General features: G+C 39.2%; 2 pseudogenes; both read left to right on the forward strand.

Moving 5' to 3' along the window:
- The first annotated feature begins 1,932 nt into the window (after positions 1 to 1,932).
- Positions 1,933 to 2,768, forward strand: LOC145888263 (uncharacterized; annotated as a pseudogene).
- Positions 2,769 to 4,658: 1,890 nt separating this feature from the next.
- Positions 4,659 to 9,630, forward strand: LOC145888280 (uncharacterized; annotated as a pseudogene).
- The last annotated feature ends 6,154 nt before the right edge of the window (positions 9,631 to 15,784 follow it).

The raw sequence follows: 15,784 nt of genomic DNA on the forward strand, positions 1-15,784 counted from the left end.
GTAACACTTTACGCGAAATTAAAAATGCATTGGGTTAAATGCGATTTTGGTGTTTTTTAAGGGGCTTAAAAACCCATTAAATAGAACAAAATTTAAAACTTTTTTTAAGAAACAAGAAATTTGGTCCCTCGTCTTTTGAAATATGTGGATGATTTTGAATAAATCGTGTCACATCATTTTTTACGGCGATTTGCCTTTTGGGTCAAAATATGAACAAATAATTGCGCGCTTTTGCTGTTTGCAAGCAGTGGGAGGCTAAATCGAGTAATATTATCAACTACTATGCTTGTTATGTAAAATCAACTAATTGCTAATTATGTTTCTAGGACAGTATCTCTGCACACAGTAATGCGGTTGTTTGGGAATATTTATTTTGCAAAAACAGGGCATTTGACAAACAGTTGACAAACGATAGTATGGCTGCTTTTTTCTGCGATTCCTGTATCTTGATGAAGATGGAGAGGAAGATATTATAATGAACCAAATTATTAAAATCAGGAAATACCTAGCCAACACCATGTTCATACTGCTGAGTGCAAATGTTGCCAGTAAAGTCCAACACAAAACAACATTTTTGTGCATAATATGGGTTTAAAAAAGTTAAGCCTTGACATAATATATGTTGATTGCTTGCAAATACTCAAGGACAGTGGGAATACTTCCAATATAAACCAACTATAACTTGTATGAAAGTGTTTGCATATGAGCAAATTCTGAAAACTTTCATCTTTTTCTTCAACATGACATGTTTCTCTCAGAAGATCAAATTCTGTTGTGTTTTACTTAAAACTAATCTGCAAAGAAAAAAAATGACCAGTGAAAAAGGGTATTTTTAACATATAAATGTCCAATTTGGCTGAAACAAAAGGCAATTATGTTTAGTTCAACAAAACATTACATATTTTCAACTGTGTCATGCAATAGTTTGACAAAAATGATTTCCATCCAATTTGATTTGTTTTCTTCTCAGGGATATTAGACTAATCAACACTTAAGGTCGAACTTTCAGACAAAAAAGCCAATATACAACCATATATTTACAATGAAATCAAATAGAAAACTCAGTGATGTGTGAGGAAAATGTATTGCTATTCACAGAGCATCAGCTCATATGTGGCATGCTCAGAACCAATGGAATATAAAAAATGACACAAGAATTTATTTAATTATGTCAATATTTTTTAGATAGTTACAAGTTACCACCAAGTAAATACAATCTTTAAAATTAAGCAGCAAAATTTGGCCCCATTTCATCTGGTTTACACAGGCTACAATCTGACATTTTTGGCCAAAAACTACTTCATGTAGTACTGCACTATCTGTCCAACATATGTCTTTACAAAAAGCGGAGTTATGAAACATTTTGATACATACCCAATAATGACTGCAAATATGTGACCTCTGGGTCAGACTGTTTTGTTCGTATGCAAATCTAAAACATTACGTCATCACTTGTATGACGTAATTACATGTCTTACGTTAGTCTGTAAGGTGACTTGTAACACACGGTCAAAAAGTGCATTATAGCGCGTCATAATTAAAATCATCCACATATTTCAAAAGATTAAGGATGAAACTACTTGAATTACATTTAAATAAATTCTTGTGGTTACATTAACTTAGACGCCAAAATCGCATTTAACCGAATGCATTTTTCATTTTGCGTAAAGTGTTACTCATGCGTGACGAAAAGAGTTTCCATTCCATGTTTTAGTATTCTATGGTTCAACTGAATGAATTGTTTAAATTGTGATCACTATGTGGGACTTGATCATTCATTTTGTGGCCATGGTAAGTGTGTTTGTATTGTGTATTTCCAGTTGGCCTACATTCATTGCAATTTTGTTATTTCGGTTTGGACAATACAATTTTTCCTTGCAGGGACCACCTTTGATGAAACACACCTCATCACCCACTACTTTCAACTAGGATATGAACTCTCTGAAAAGATGCTCACAAGAAATGGGGCTGCATAGACGTGGTGCTTGGCAAAAAGATCCGAATATTATAAATGATGCTGAAAAACGAATCAAAGAAATTATAGAAGGTCCATCTTCATGTGGGGGGTACCGTTCTGTGTGGTATGGTTTGGAGATGGAGGGTTTGAGAGTTCCAAGATCCTTTGTTGCAGAAGTTTTGAATAAAATTGATCCTGATGGCTGTGAACTCAGGAGGGGCCATCGTCTGAAGCGCAGAGAGTATAACAATCCAGGGCCCAATAATGCCTGGCATATAGATAGTTATGACAAATTAAAGCCATTTGGTTTTTCCATATATGCAGCCATTGATGGTTTTAGTCGTAAGGTCCTATGGCTTCATGTTATACGCTCCAATAAATGCCCACACACTATAGCTTCCATGTACCTTAGAACTGTTGTACATCGCACATGTACAAGGTTGTCCAGTGCAAATTGTGTTTGATTTGGGCACAGAAAATGGAATATTGGCAGCAGCACAGTGCTTTTTCAGAAACAGTATCAATGCACATCGACACGTTCCTTCACCAAGGAATCAGAGAATTGACAGTTGGTGGTCAACATTGTGCAAGTTTCGCACTTCTTGGTGGTGAAACTTTTTTGGTGATCTCGAGTTTAAAGGTCTTCACCCACTGGAATTGTCATCGAATACGAAAATCAAGACACAATGTTATAGCTGGTCGCCCAAATTTACTTTACTTAATGCCAGAAAGGTATGGTGGAAACATGATAAATGCAGTCTTACAAGATAAATTTCAAGTGGTGTGCAATGATATATGTACAAAGGGATAATGGAGGTTGCAAAAGAATAAAAAGTCAAAGTACACAGCCATTTATGCATGTTTGTACTTCAGTATATTGAACTTTGTTGTTAGTGCAAGTATGTTAATTTTCAAATTACATTGTCTCACTAGCGTACTGCACTACTACAATCTAAAAGAGGTGGTTTTTCTAGGATACAAATCGAATTTTTTCCCCATTGTATTGCGAACAGATAATGGAATAGAAAAGTGTGAAAGACAGCATGTAGTGTAAATGAAGAAAAGTGAGTGCATAAATGTACAGTGGTAAGTAGCAGTGGCACAAAAATCTCACAATTATGCAGCAGTACCTTAAAAATGCAATAGAAGTGTCAGGTAAAAACAATTTTGAAAACAAACACGAGGCAGTTGAATAAAAAAATAAAACACTAATTTTGCTTCGACAATGCTGACGGTCATGAACACAATAGTGAGGAGTACGTAAAAAATCTAAATTGCTGTTTTGCCATATAACACTTGAAACATGCAATGAAGTGACAACTACTGATGTATATAAACAATGAAATAGAATAATTTTTTCAATGTAAACTAAAAGCCTGGCCATTGGACATTGCTGTAATAAAGATGGATTTGAAATCTTGAAGCGTTGTTGTTTTCGCACATGCGCCAACGACAGGAAAACAGATGGTGTGGTTTGGGTTGTTGCTCATGCAGTCATAATTAATTCCACAGATATGGACAAACTGTCACCAAATATTGGCCTATGTTTTTGGCCTGTTAGTACAATCAGCTGCTGCAGTCATTGTCTCTCCAATACTTTCTGCATTCACTTTATTTTCACTGTTAGTACAGCAGTAAGTCAAAACCTCTTCTGTGGGGGCCCGAATACAGTTATCCTCAATATAGACACATAATTGGCATCAACAGTCAATAATGGTGCAAAAAGTAAGGCATTATTTTTTGACAACATTGAACAAGCCAAACAGACTCAGCCCTGAAGCAAACTCTTTGAGGTAGCAAAGCCGCTTATTAGTGATGCTTACCATAATTGTGCGACTAATTTCACTAGAACTATCAATATTGATTTTGCCTGTGTATCCATTTTCTGTTATTATGTCAGTATGAACAAGTGGGTCAGCACAAACTCTCTGTATCTGTTGGTCAAGATTTAGTTTGGTTATATCAACTGAATCCATGTTAGCAAGAATTGTGAACACATTTGGGTGTAAGCAATGTGGAGCTGGCCCACCTTGCAGCTATTATTTCACCACACGCTTTGAAATGTCCATTTTGGACATGAAGCATTGAGTCAACTGGGGCACCATCAGGAAAGAATTGTTCACAAATACTTTGCAAAACAAGACTAAAGAACTCCTTAGCTATTGCACCAGAATCAATCCCTGTCTCACCTTGAAATTGGACGGCACACACAAATAAACAACTGGTCTAAATCATCAACTTTTTTAGGCAACGACTCTGCTTGTCGAGTTTTGGGGCTAACCCAAGTAATCAATAAAATCAGCAATGAACTTTGTAGAATAGAGGGAGATTGCTTTCCATTACTAGAGCAATCATTTGTTTCAACATCTTCACTGTCACATTCAAGTAGATATAACATGATCTTCTTGACTAGAGTGAATGGCCCATTTGTACTTCAACAATTCATCCATCTTTAAAAGCAAGGTATGTCATTCTTCAAATGTATTTTTAGTTGCAAAATTAGCTGCTCAATCTTCGTGCTGTGATTACATGAAATATGATGTAAAAACTAAATACAATAGGAAATACAACAGACAAACTTTTGCACCAAAACCTAATGAAGAAGATCTTGTTTCAGTTGATGGCCACTCGAATTCAGATCTAGTTGTAAGATTCTTATATTCTTTTCCACACTCATGAATAAACATTTTTGCTTCTGCGGAACATGTTCAAAAGAGAAGAAGGTGAAATGAATGAATGGCAGAAGATGTTTTTCCAAAACCAGTTTAAAAATGCAAGCATCTCGTCAAGTGCCAGAAGATATCACCCAGATGTAATTCGTTGGGCTCTGGAATTGTATTCATCAGCATACCACCAACTTAGGACTACTGGTGTTTTGGTGCTACCATCTTCAAAAACGTAGCGCCAATATCGGTGACTGACATTTTTATAGCTTTATTCAATAAAAACTTTTACTGTTTGTTTACAGAAATGTTGGATCATCATGTCCTGGTATTAATGAGCTTGCCATATCAGAAATTAAGAAATTAGCTGTACCTGTTGAAGCATACTTGACTGTAAATGAAATAAAAGGTAAATTTTGTAGTTCATATCAAAAGCTTCAATTTTTTTTTTGTAACAATTTTGACAGTAAAAGAGAACCTAGTTATCCGGGATGGGATTCTTCTTGGATTTGTAGACTTTGGTGAAAGAAAACTTGCAACACATATTTGCAGTATGTAGAATGTTAAAAATATTTGAAATCATCAAAAACTTTTAGTGTTTTTCCTGCGAAGTTTCAAAAAGGAAATTTCTATTCCACTGGCATGGTGGCCCACGACAACTAATCCTGCTTACCAGTTAGCTTCAATGTTCTGGGAGTTACTTGGTGTTTGTGAAGAATATCAATGCTTCGGTTGCTGATGGAGCCAGTGTGAATAGGAAGTGTTTCAACTTGCTAAATGGTGGAAAATTTTCCACGAAAAATGAGTTCGCAGCGTACAATCCATGTAGATCCGATCATCCTCTTTATCTTGTCTGTGATACCAGTCATTTACTAAAGGTAAACACCCCTAATCTGTACCATGAAATTCTGTAATTTAAATACGCCTACATACATCAAGAAATGCCTTACTATCCTTCAAACCTGGTGGAACCAAGTACATGTGCAAGTCCGGAGATGACATTTTGTGGACACACATCAAGGAGTTATGTGAATTAGTCTGTGGCACATGTAAATTTTACATCATATAGCAAAGTATAAAGTTTAATTTACATTACTCAAAGCACTGCTAATGAATATGTTACGTTTATACCCAAAGATGAAAGTTTCATTGGCAAAATATACTTTGAGTTGGTCAGTTGCCCAGTCACTACAGCAAGATGTGAAGGGATCCCAAGGAACGTCTCAATTTGTACTTTTGCTTCACCAGTATGTTAAAAAAATCGAAAAAATTAAAAATGCCAAAAATTTAATTTTGATACAGTTGGTTTGAGGTTGTTTACTGCGGTGTAAAACATCCTATTAGAAGAACAAATGATGAACGTCTCATTTGGCTCAAGGAGCATTTCATGCAATACTTTTTAGATTGGAGGGTAAGTTTATTTAGTACAACTTTTTTTCAGGAACAGTAAATAATTTTCAGAACGAGGTTGATATATTCTATCCGGGGCAGGAAAAAAGAATTATTGCCAAACCTACGTACGAGGGTCTAATATTTTCAACCCCAAAACATCATTTCATCAACAAAACGTTTGTTACATGACATTAACACAAGACTGCCTGGAAGCATTATTCGGAAATTTGGTATGGTGAAATTCCTTTAATAACAAAATATGAACAAGCTATTAGTATGGTACATGGTAACTTTAACAAATTTTATTCTTCATGTTTGACTGACCTAGCTTAAGTTAATATTCTAAAGTTCATCATGTGAATATAGTCTGTGTCCATAACACACAGAGATCTGCAATGCGCCGTAATACAAATCCTGATGCGAGTCAGATTGGATATCAAGTTATGGGCATCTTCCAAAGAAAAATAATCAAACGGGTTAAAGGTGGAAACACCACATATGGTAGGTCCAATCCATGGACTGCAGTGTGCGAAGAGCCACTCAAAAAAAAGTTGAATTGCTGTAAATGTACAACTTTTGTGATCAATGATTTGAGTTTTGAAAGGATTCTAGGCAGTAGAAGATATGCATGTAAATTGGACAGCATACAACATAAAGAAATAAAAACAAAGTTATTTTTGTGTCACATGCTTGATGGAGGTACGTAAACTAGGCACTTGTTTGTTTGATCGAGGCAAATATTTATGAAGCAAAAATTTAGCAAAATGATGAGAAAGCAACTTTATAAAAAGATTTTGGTAATACACTTCTATTTCCAGATTCTTTTCTCTGTCATGCAAAATAAACACATGGACGATTAGATGAAAAAGATGGATAAAATAGAGCCTTTTTTATCTTCTCCGTGGCCTTGACAAATTCTCCACTTGGTTGATCAGAGCAGAGTGCTGATATGATGAAATCAGCTTTAAACTTGGCAGCTGCTTTGTGCAATAAGTAGCCAGCTATATATTCCAAATATTCTGTAATTTCCAAACAACCAAAAATTGTGCTGCAACAAAGGCAAATAAGAAAGATAAATCCAACTATTTTGCCTGTATTTCTAATTGGGTACAGCTTTAGGTCAGTTATTTTATGTAAGCTTGGCCAAAATATCCGTCATCACTGTTTTATGATATTGTAAATATTTTGCCTACCTTTTTCACGTATATCTACTGCATAAATTGAAGCAGGGGAAAACGATGGCCTCTCTTGAAGAGAGTTTACTTTCAAAATTGTATCAAAATTTTTTATAAGAATATGGGCAGCCTGACGTTGTGTCAGAGGTTGCTGAGAGAGCAGGATATTTAATATATAAATTTTCCGGGTTATAATCTTTTTTACAATCTTTGATCAGTTGTTTGACAAAAGCAATAGCTGAAGGTGTTGGAATTTTCGTCGTATCGTACGTCATTTTTTTCGCCATTTTTATTGCTTCCTGATATACTTACACACATCGTCGTCAGTTACTATTTGCATTGGGCTTTAAATTACTTTGTTGACCATCTCAAACTGACTGAGAATAAAGTAGGTGACAACTGTGAGCGGGAACACGACGGACGGAAATTTGCACGTTCATCGAACCGTGACGCATCTGCGCCAAGACAATTATTATCTAGGGCGAGTGCAGTCCAGTATTAAGTTTTGTTGCCACCATCAACAAAAGCGCGCCAAACAGCTGTACATCACTTCTGTAGTAGACTTACTCAAAATAGTTATATATCCGAATCTCGTCTCGTCAGTAAAAAACAAAAAGATGGAAAATTGGGAACTTCTCCCTGGCAACATATTAACGGTGCTTTTATTGAATGAAAGCGAAATCGATAAAGCAAGCAAACACAACGCAAACATGTATTCATACCCGATGAACTGTAGGCGGAAGTTGGGTCATTTGCCCTACGAAAAAAGGAAAAGAAATAGTTGGAAAGTGGATCTCTGATTACTCTTTTACGGCAGATAAAACACATCTGTTGACAGACTGCACATTTGTACCTCAAAGGTATCAGTAACGTGAAAGAAGCCCCAAGAAAAAAATTCTACTTCCCCTTACGAAACAAGGCTTCAAAAAAATTTCGTAATTGTTAAAAACTTATAAATGCAATTAGTAGTCATACACCCTGTAGAATTCGAGCACTTCCTCAATTCCACCTTACAGTCCTCCAACTGGTAGTAGCCTATAAGGTCGGTCCAGTTTGATATGCACGTTTATTCCGACAGTTTCGAAATCAATTTCTAAGTTGTGATTTCAAAAAAAATTTTCTGACCACACCTATTCAAAAAGAATATTATAGGCACATACAGACTCGAAAGAATTATTTCGTGCTGGGGAGAGTATTGTCCGTAACATACCGGCCCAAAATACCGAACGTGGGAACGAAGTTATTTCACACAACAATGGACAATAACGAAACACAGGTATATACACAATTATCAAGCGGCCTCGAGTAGGCACAGCATGCGCACATCACGCGTGTAAACAGCTCTTGCAGTGCGTACGCGAACACGTCTAACAGCCCCTTCCTTAATAAGGCCCTTCGGCCAAGCGCCCCGGGTTCATCTCGTCCACGACCAAAACCAGGTCGCCAACTCCAAAGTTTGCGGACTTTCAAAAAAGAGATAGTGGCAGAGGCGCGTAACATCAAATGGAATGGCATCCAGCTGAACAGCAAGGAGCTTCTAATCATTCTGGTACAGGCGGCATTGGAAGCGTGGAACCCCGAGGAAGATGGAATTACGCTGGCACCTCACATCGTGCTACACGGTGAGGCCGGGAAGGGCAAAACCCTACTGGGAAAATTTCTGTTTCCCCCGGAGGTGGCCAGCGTAATGACAAATGATAGTGCTGGCGTAGGGCAAATGGCCCTACGCTTCAAGCACAAAATATTGAAGATAGATGATGCGGGTTCAGCACTCTTCAGTGACGACAAACTGATTAGTGCCATTAAATTTATGTATCACAATTCCTGGTCGGCGAAGACACACGGAGATCGCCAGGATAACAAGGCGACGTGTTGTTTTATTACAACAAACATTGAGGATCCTATCACTCGCCTCAGCAACCTGCAGGATAAAGCTCCTATGGAGCGCAGGTTCGTTGAGGCGCAGTGGACAGAGGACGCCAGTAATCCTAATACTGGAGCAGAAAAAAAGATCACCGGTAGCCTTACCGACGACGTGATAGTGGGACTGGCACAGGAGTTGGAAGATGGACTCCCAATAGACGAGGATATATGTGCTTTAGCAGATTATATCCGCGACTTTGTGGACTCGATGCAGACGGAAACATCCAGTGATGAAGAAACAGACCTAGAGAACGAGACGGTCGCCGACAGCGAACCGGTTAGAGGGAAAGTTGGCGCGCCCTTGAAGCGCCGCCTCCCAGTCTTCGAAGACCTTACGGACGAGGAAGAAGGCACGGTACAACCCAAGAAAAAATCTCCAATCTGCATCCAGCACGGGAAGGACATGCGGTTGATCTGGCCAAAATTTCCGACCTTTACACAGGAATTCTGGGCCCCTAAACCAGGTTCTGGCCTTTTGAAATTCGCTGGGCATCAACTCACGCGAAGGGTAGACACTTAAACCACCTCACGGACGGGCGAAACGGGATTTGCCCGGTTCTCGTGATATGTTAAACTAGCTTTTCACACATGTTTGTTGAAAATATCATTCTTTCTGAACTAAAATAGTTATCAAGGCATTGCATAGTGGTATTTTAAAAGCAAGCAAAACATATTCCATCAACGAAACGTTTGTTTCGTTCACCACATGCTTCGGCAATGCTACACACGTCCTAAAGTATCAAAATTTTCTTAGTGTGTAACAACGTTTTTGCATAAACAAACTAAATATTAGAGTTATAATATTGCAAAGTCTTCGTCAAAACTAATGTTGAGTAGCCACGCATGAAACGGGGAAGTCCCGTTTCGCCCGTCCGTGAGGTGGTTTATGTGTCTACCCACGCGAAGCAATGTCGGCGGGATTATCCTTACTTCCCACATGTCGCCACTGCGACGGTATCGAGTGCTCGTGAATTACAGCGAGTCGATTCGCAACAAAGGTCTGAAAACGGCGTGAAGAATTGTGAATGTAGTGCAACACCGTGGTGGAATCAGACCAAAACCACACATTTTCTACGTCATAGTCCAATTCGTGAATAATCATTGTCCCCAATTTGACATCAGTTACTGCGGCCACTAATTCCAGCCGAGGTATCGTGACCGGCTTCAGAGGGGTCACTCGTGATTTTCCTACCACCAATGAGCAGTGTATATTCCCGCTTGAGTTCTCAAAACGTAGATAACAAACGACGCCATACCTGGCCTCGCACGCATCACCAAAGCAGTGAAGTTTAGTCAATACGATAACAGTGTCAGGAGGTTTGAAACAACGCGGAATTGTCGCGTTTTTTTACAAAGGCACATGGCGCAACCAGACATTCCAATGCTCGGCCACACTTTGGGGAAGTGGGTCGTCCCAACCATGTTGTTGGTTGCACAGGTTTTGCATCAGTCTTTTCATGGGAAGGACAAATGGTTGAATAAACCCCAGACCTGACTGATCATTGACAACATACCGCGGCGAGTATGTGTTTTTTCCTTTATATTCACACGAATTCCAAAACAGTCGTTGGCCATGTCCCACTGAACACCCAACGCTCTTTCCAAAGCACAACAGATGAATTGCTGAGAAATTTCGTCAGATGAAATCCTCCCTCACGCAAAATGGCACTTACATCCTTGATAAGCTTAGTGGCCAGGGCAACTGTTGCCACTGACTTAAGACAGTCGTCTACATAAAAATTCTTCCTGGGCCAAACAAACACCAACCCAGTGCGTATAGCAACGGGGTCGCCTCGTGTGCCTGTCTGGACAATCAATCACAGGGAATTCAAGGTCGCGGATGTGCTGATACCGCTTAACATCATTTACTGTAGGAATGCTACCCTGTAAGTTCGGCAACTTGGGCACGACCATGACGTTTTCCATAAAAAATCGTCGTTCTCCTTTAAACCCTGTACTGATAACGAAACTTTACTACTGCGCAATGTCTGCGTTCCATTTACGGTGGTTATCGTTAAGTTGTCCTCCACACCACGCAATCCCAGCCTTTTTGCCAAGACCTCGGAACAAAGTGAAGTATCCGATCCGTCATCTAGAAATGCATGGGTAAAGCAAGGCTCTAAAGACAGTCACTGGCACCACTTTCAGACGCACAGAGCTAGCTCGAAGCGTGGTAGCAGACGTTCCTGACACGCCGGCCCCGTGACCTTCCACCGGTAAACTTGTGCGTTGACCCGATGGACCAGTAGGATATCTCCAATGTAGTAGTGTATGGTGCCTTTTATCACAATCCTCTAGCCGACACACCGGATTCAATGTGCACTCGGACGCGAAATGGTCGGGACGAAAGCAATTGTAACACAGCTTGTTACGACGTACCAATGCGTGGCGTTCTTTGAGCGACTGTTTCTTGAAGACCTCGCATTTCCACAAAAAAATGAAAGGCTTCGCAATCGAGGCAGGTTTGAGTGGGTCGGGGGGAGTCGTGATTCACAAAAGTCTCCGCTGAGACACCGTCGAGTAGGTAGCTGCAACTCGCTCGGGCGGCTTTCCTTTCATGCTTGCTTGACCTTTTGACTTACGTTCATCGACGGAAACAAACCTCATCATAGGCGAAAGACTATCCTCTGCCAACAGCTCGACAAGATCCAACAAGGTTTGAAAAGACACAGGCCGATTTCGCAAACGGAGTTCGGATGACATCTTGATAAATCGTCTGATCGCGTTCTGTGGCAAACGTTGTACAACGGCCTCAATGTTTTGTGGCAAATGAAGTGTGTACTGACAGTTCCACTGACTGAACAGCTTATAACTCTCAGAAGCCTGTGCTCGAAAAGAACGCAAACCTCTGAAGTCGTTGTCTTTAAGTGGCGGCCGGCAGGTCAGTCTGTCCATGTGTGCTCTAACATGTCTCCTGTAGAGTATATCCAATGCATCCCTGTATCCTAATTCGGGAGGCATGCTTTTGCATTCCAAAATGTTAGTCATGGCGTCTTCTACGCAAAATTCACAGAGTTATCCCTACTTCTCGGCGTCAGATGGATAAGCCTTGTTTATCTGTCGATCAAAATCGCTCATGAACTTCATATTTCTCTAACGCAGTGTTTCTCAAACTTTTCCCAATCACGTACCGCTCATTTGTTTTTTAATACATTTCTTAAAAAACAATATTCAGAGAAAATAAGGATGACCTTAACCCATGGCAAAAATTATTTATCAAGGAGCAAATTCGCAACTCAAATGAAATTATAAACTCAAGAAGGTAGGTTGATGCTGTAAATATGCCAAAGCAATGCGTGATTAGATGGGCTATTGAACTGTTTTCACGCTCACCTTCAGCCTATGAACATGTAAGGAGCAGTGGTATCCTTGCTATTCCATCCAAACGGACAATTGCAAACTACAGGTTGATTAAGATATATTTTGCAAACATATCAGAACTGTTCTGCTTCAACAGAAACAATTTTCCATGTCAGCCTGGACTGAACGATCTGGCAATACAAGAAATCGTAAGAGTAATGAAGGGCAAAGATAACTTGGATGGTTGCATGACACTAGATGAAATGAAAGTGGGTGTTTATGCAACACACTAAAAAGGCTCAAAATCCAAATGCCTTCAAGCATCCTATGGGGTTGGCCATATTTCTGTAAGAATTACGTCATACCACACCATACGTAATAAGATATAGTTTTTCTACATCAGTTGCAACCCTTTGTATATGCGCGTTTCCTATCTCTTCGTATGCAAAAAGTCGCATTTGATCTCCTGGAATCATGCGTGACGGAGAAAAAAAGAAACAAAGAAAAGAGGAGCCGTTGCACTACCATAAGAGTATACTGTGGTTTCATAACTTGTGCAAAAATCTTTCAAACCTAAAACCACTACATGCGTCAAGGCCACAAAACTGGATAGCATCAGCAGACAAATGAAGTAAGCTATGTACATTGTCAGTAACAAACTTCTTCAACAGTGAATGAGCTACCGATGAATGTAACAATACTAATGCTGGCTATATCAGAATTGACATTGCAACATTGAGAGTAAGAAAATGTGAATACAAATTTTTTGGCAAGACCTTACGAAGGACAATTTTTCCTGTATATCACAGAAACTGCCGCAACTCTGTGGCTTTCCAGTATTCAATTTCTTTTAATGTTCTTGGTGGGAAATGCCTAACCATGTCAATAGGTATGTTTTGAAATGGAGAGTTTTTGTTGTGATGTTCTTTGTTTACTTGGCTCCTAAAAGATTCATCCGTTCGCACCACATAATTGCATGTTTCTTGGTATGTTATACGACCAATCCAAATGTCTTTTTGCGAGCATTTATCACAGCCATAGTAGCCTGAAAACAGTTTCGTCCCTTTGACCATGGAACGTGCAGGAGCATCACACACATTACTGTGGATTTTACAGGGCAATGACAGACCATCAAATACAAAACCATATTTCAAAATGTCACTAAGTTCTTAAATCATAACAATGCTGCAAACCACAGGCCAAAAACAGGACATTGAACTTTTATGGTAGGCCGTCAATGTTAAAAGATCCAAATGTTTTACTGCTACATTTTCTTTTTTCAACTTTTTCAAATCATAATCTGATCTTGCAAGCCAATACAAGTTTTGGAGTTGCAAGAAGTGTTCGTGAGCACGACGGAAGGTCGTTGACATCATTTTTAAGTAACTTCAAAAGATGGTCAACTGCATTTTGTTTGATCTTTTTCAAATCATCAGCTAATGTAACAGAAAAGTCAGTCAGAAAGGGATGTTTCGCTGTCATTAACAACCGTAGGATTACCATGTACCTCACCACATGATGAAATGTCTTCTGGGATTTCCAACTACATTTAGAAAACGGGTCGTTGGCACCTGCATTTGTCTCATCACTACCAGCACATAACTCATTTTCTTCACTTTCAGAACAATCGGAAAGTTTATGATAAGCTTCTTCTGTTTGTTTCGCTTAATTTCAGAACGTTTGCTATCTTTATTCATTTTGCAAAAGTTTGTTTTTTAGTGTCTAGACAACAAAAATTACACATAAATCATTTAAGATAAAAAGGATTCATACAGATACAAATTATTGTACTATTATGCGCGAGTAACCCGAATGTCAACGGTTTTTACACTACAAATCAGACGACTATTTTATGTAAAATTAAACAAGCGACACGCGACAAAACTCTACTTTAAACTTTAAAATTACATTTGTTACAAACCAAAGACGTCTACCACGAGACAGACAACTTAATTCTTTTCCATATGGGTTACAACTATTTTCACATGCAGAACTATTGGCGAAAATGTTTTCATCAAACCTTCGGCCAAGCATACATTAGTAAACTCTACTTTAAACTTAAACTGTTCAAAATCCAATTTATCACAAATCAAAGACGCCCACCACGACCACGAGGCAGACTACACTGTTAACTGGCGGATGAATACAATACAATACACTGGTACACCAAATAGGCCCAGCGGAGGAATACATATAGTACTCTACTAACGCTTTGGGCATCCACAAAACAAAAAAACATCCTTCATAAAACAAATAACGGTACCAATGTCTGCGGCAAAGAACCCAAAGCCAAATGCTTTGCATATGAGTGACAATTATTTACACATGCTGAACTATTGTGGAAAATCTTTTTATGAAGCCCCCAACCGATGCGCTGATGAACAAACACACAATAGCCCTGACCGGAATTAGAGTTACTTCGTCAGAAAACACAAAACAACAAGCAGGCCACGGGCACGATTTATACACAATATAGCGTTTTCGTATCGCCCTTTCCCTCGACATGAAGGCTGACTATTTTCCCACCACACCTTCTGGCGACTGTGAAATGGCGTTAGCGCGCAAACTATTCTAGCGAAAATTGGGCAACATTTAATAAAAACTTTTCGATATGTCATGTACGTTATGAGAAACAATAAGAAAAATACCGATGTTCTAGAATAGTGTGGTATTCTATATTGCCCATCCCTACATCTAGTCCTTGGGCCGCACCTCTACATATGGTACCAAAGCCATCAGGTGAATGGCGCCCCTGCGGTCTAAATGTCCAAGACTTCACATCGCGGTTGTCCGGCGCCACGATATTTTCGAAGATCTACCTAGTTCGGGGCCACCACCAGGTCCCTATTGCAGAGAAAGACATGCACAAAAATGATATCATAACTCCGTTTTGATTGCTTGAATTCGTAAGAATGCCTTTTGGCCTGAAAAATGCAGCCCAGACTTTTCAACGGCTTATGGACCAGGTATGTCAGTCTTTACCATTTGTTTTTGTTTACCTGTTCACCTAGAAGAGCTTTTCCACCGCCTGCAGGAATTCTAATCAACTTGAACAAATGTGTTTTTGGAAAAAACAAATCCAGTTTCTAGGTCATTTGGTAGATGCCGAAGGCGCAAAACCTTTGCCCAGTAAAGTGGACATCATAGAAAAGTTTCCTCGACCCACCACTGTTAAAGGTTTGTAAATATTTGCTGGAATGATAAACTTTATTACAGATTTATTCCTTCTGCCGCAAGTATCATGTCCCCTATTTATAAGGAATGCTCATCTGCAGTGGTCTCGTGATTTACAATGTGCTTTCGACGCAGCAAAACTTGCAGTGGCAAATGCAACCAAACTTAACTGTAACGCCTACTTCAGTGCTCCTGGTGGG

This window comes from Ascidia mentula, chromosome 1 (assembly GCF_947561715.1).
Source record: "Ascidia mentula chromosome 1, kaAscMent1.1, whole genome shotgun sequence".
NCBI classification, from domain to species: Eukaryota; Metazoa; Chordata; class Ascidiacea; order Phlebobranchia; family Ascidiidae; genus Ascidia; species Ascidia mentula.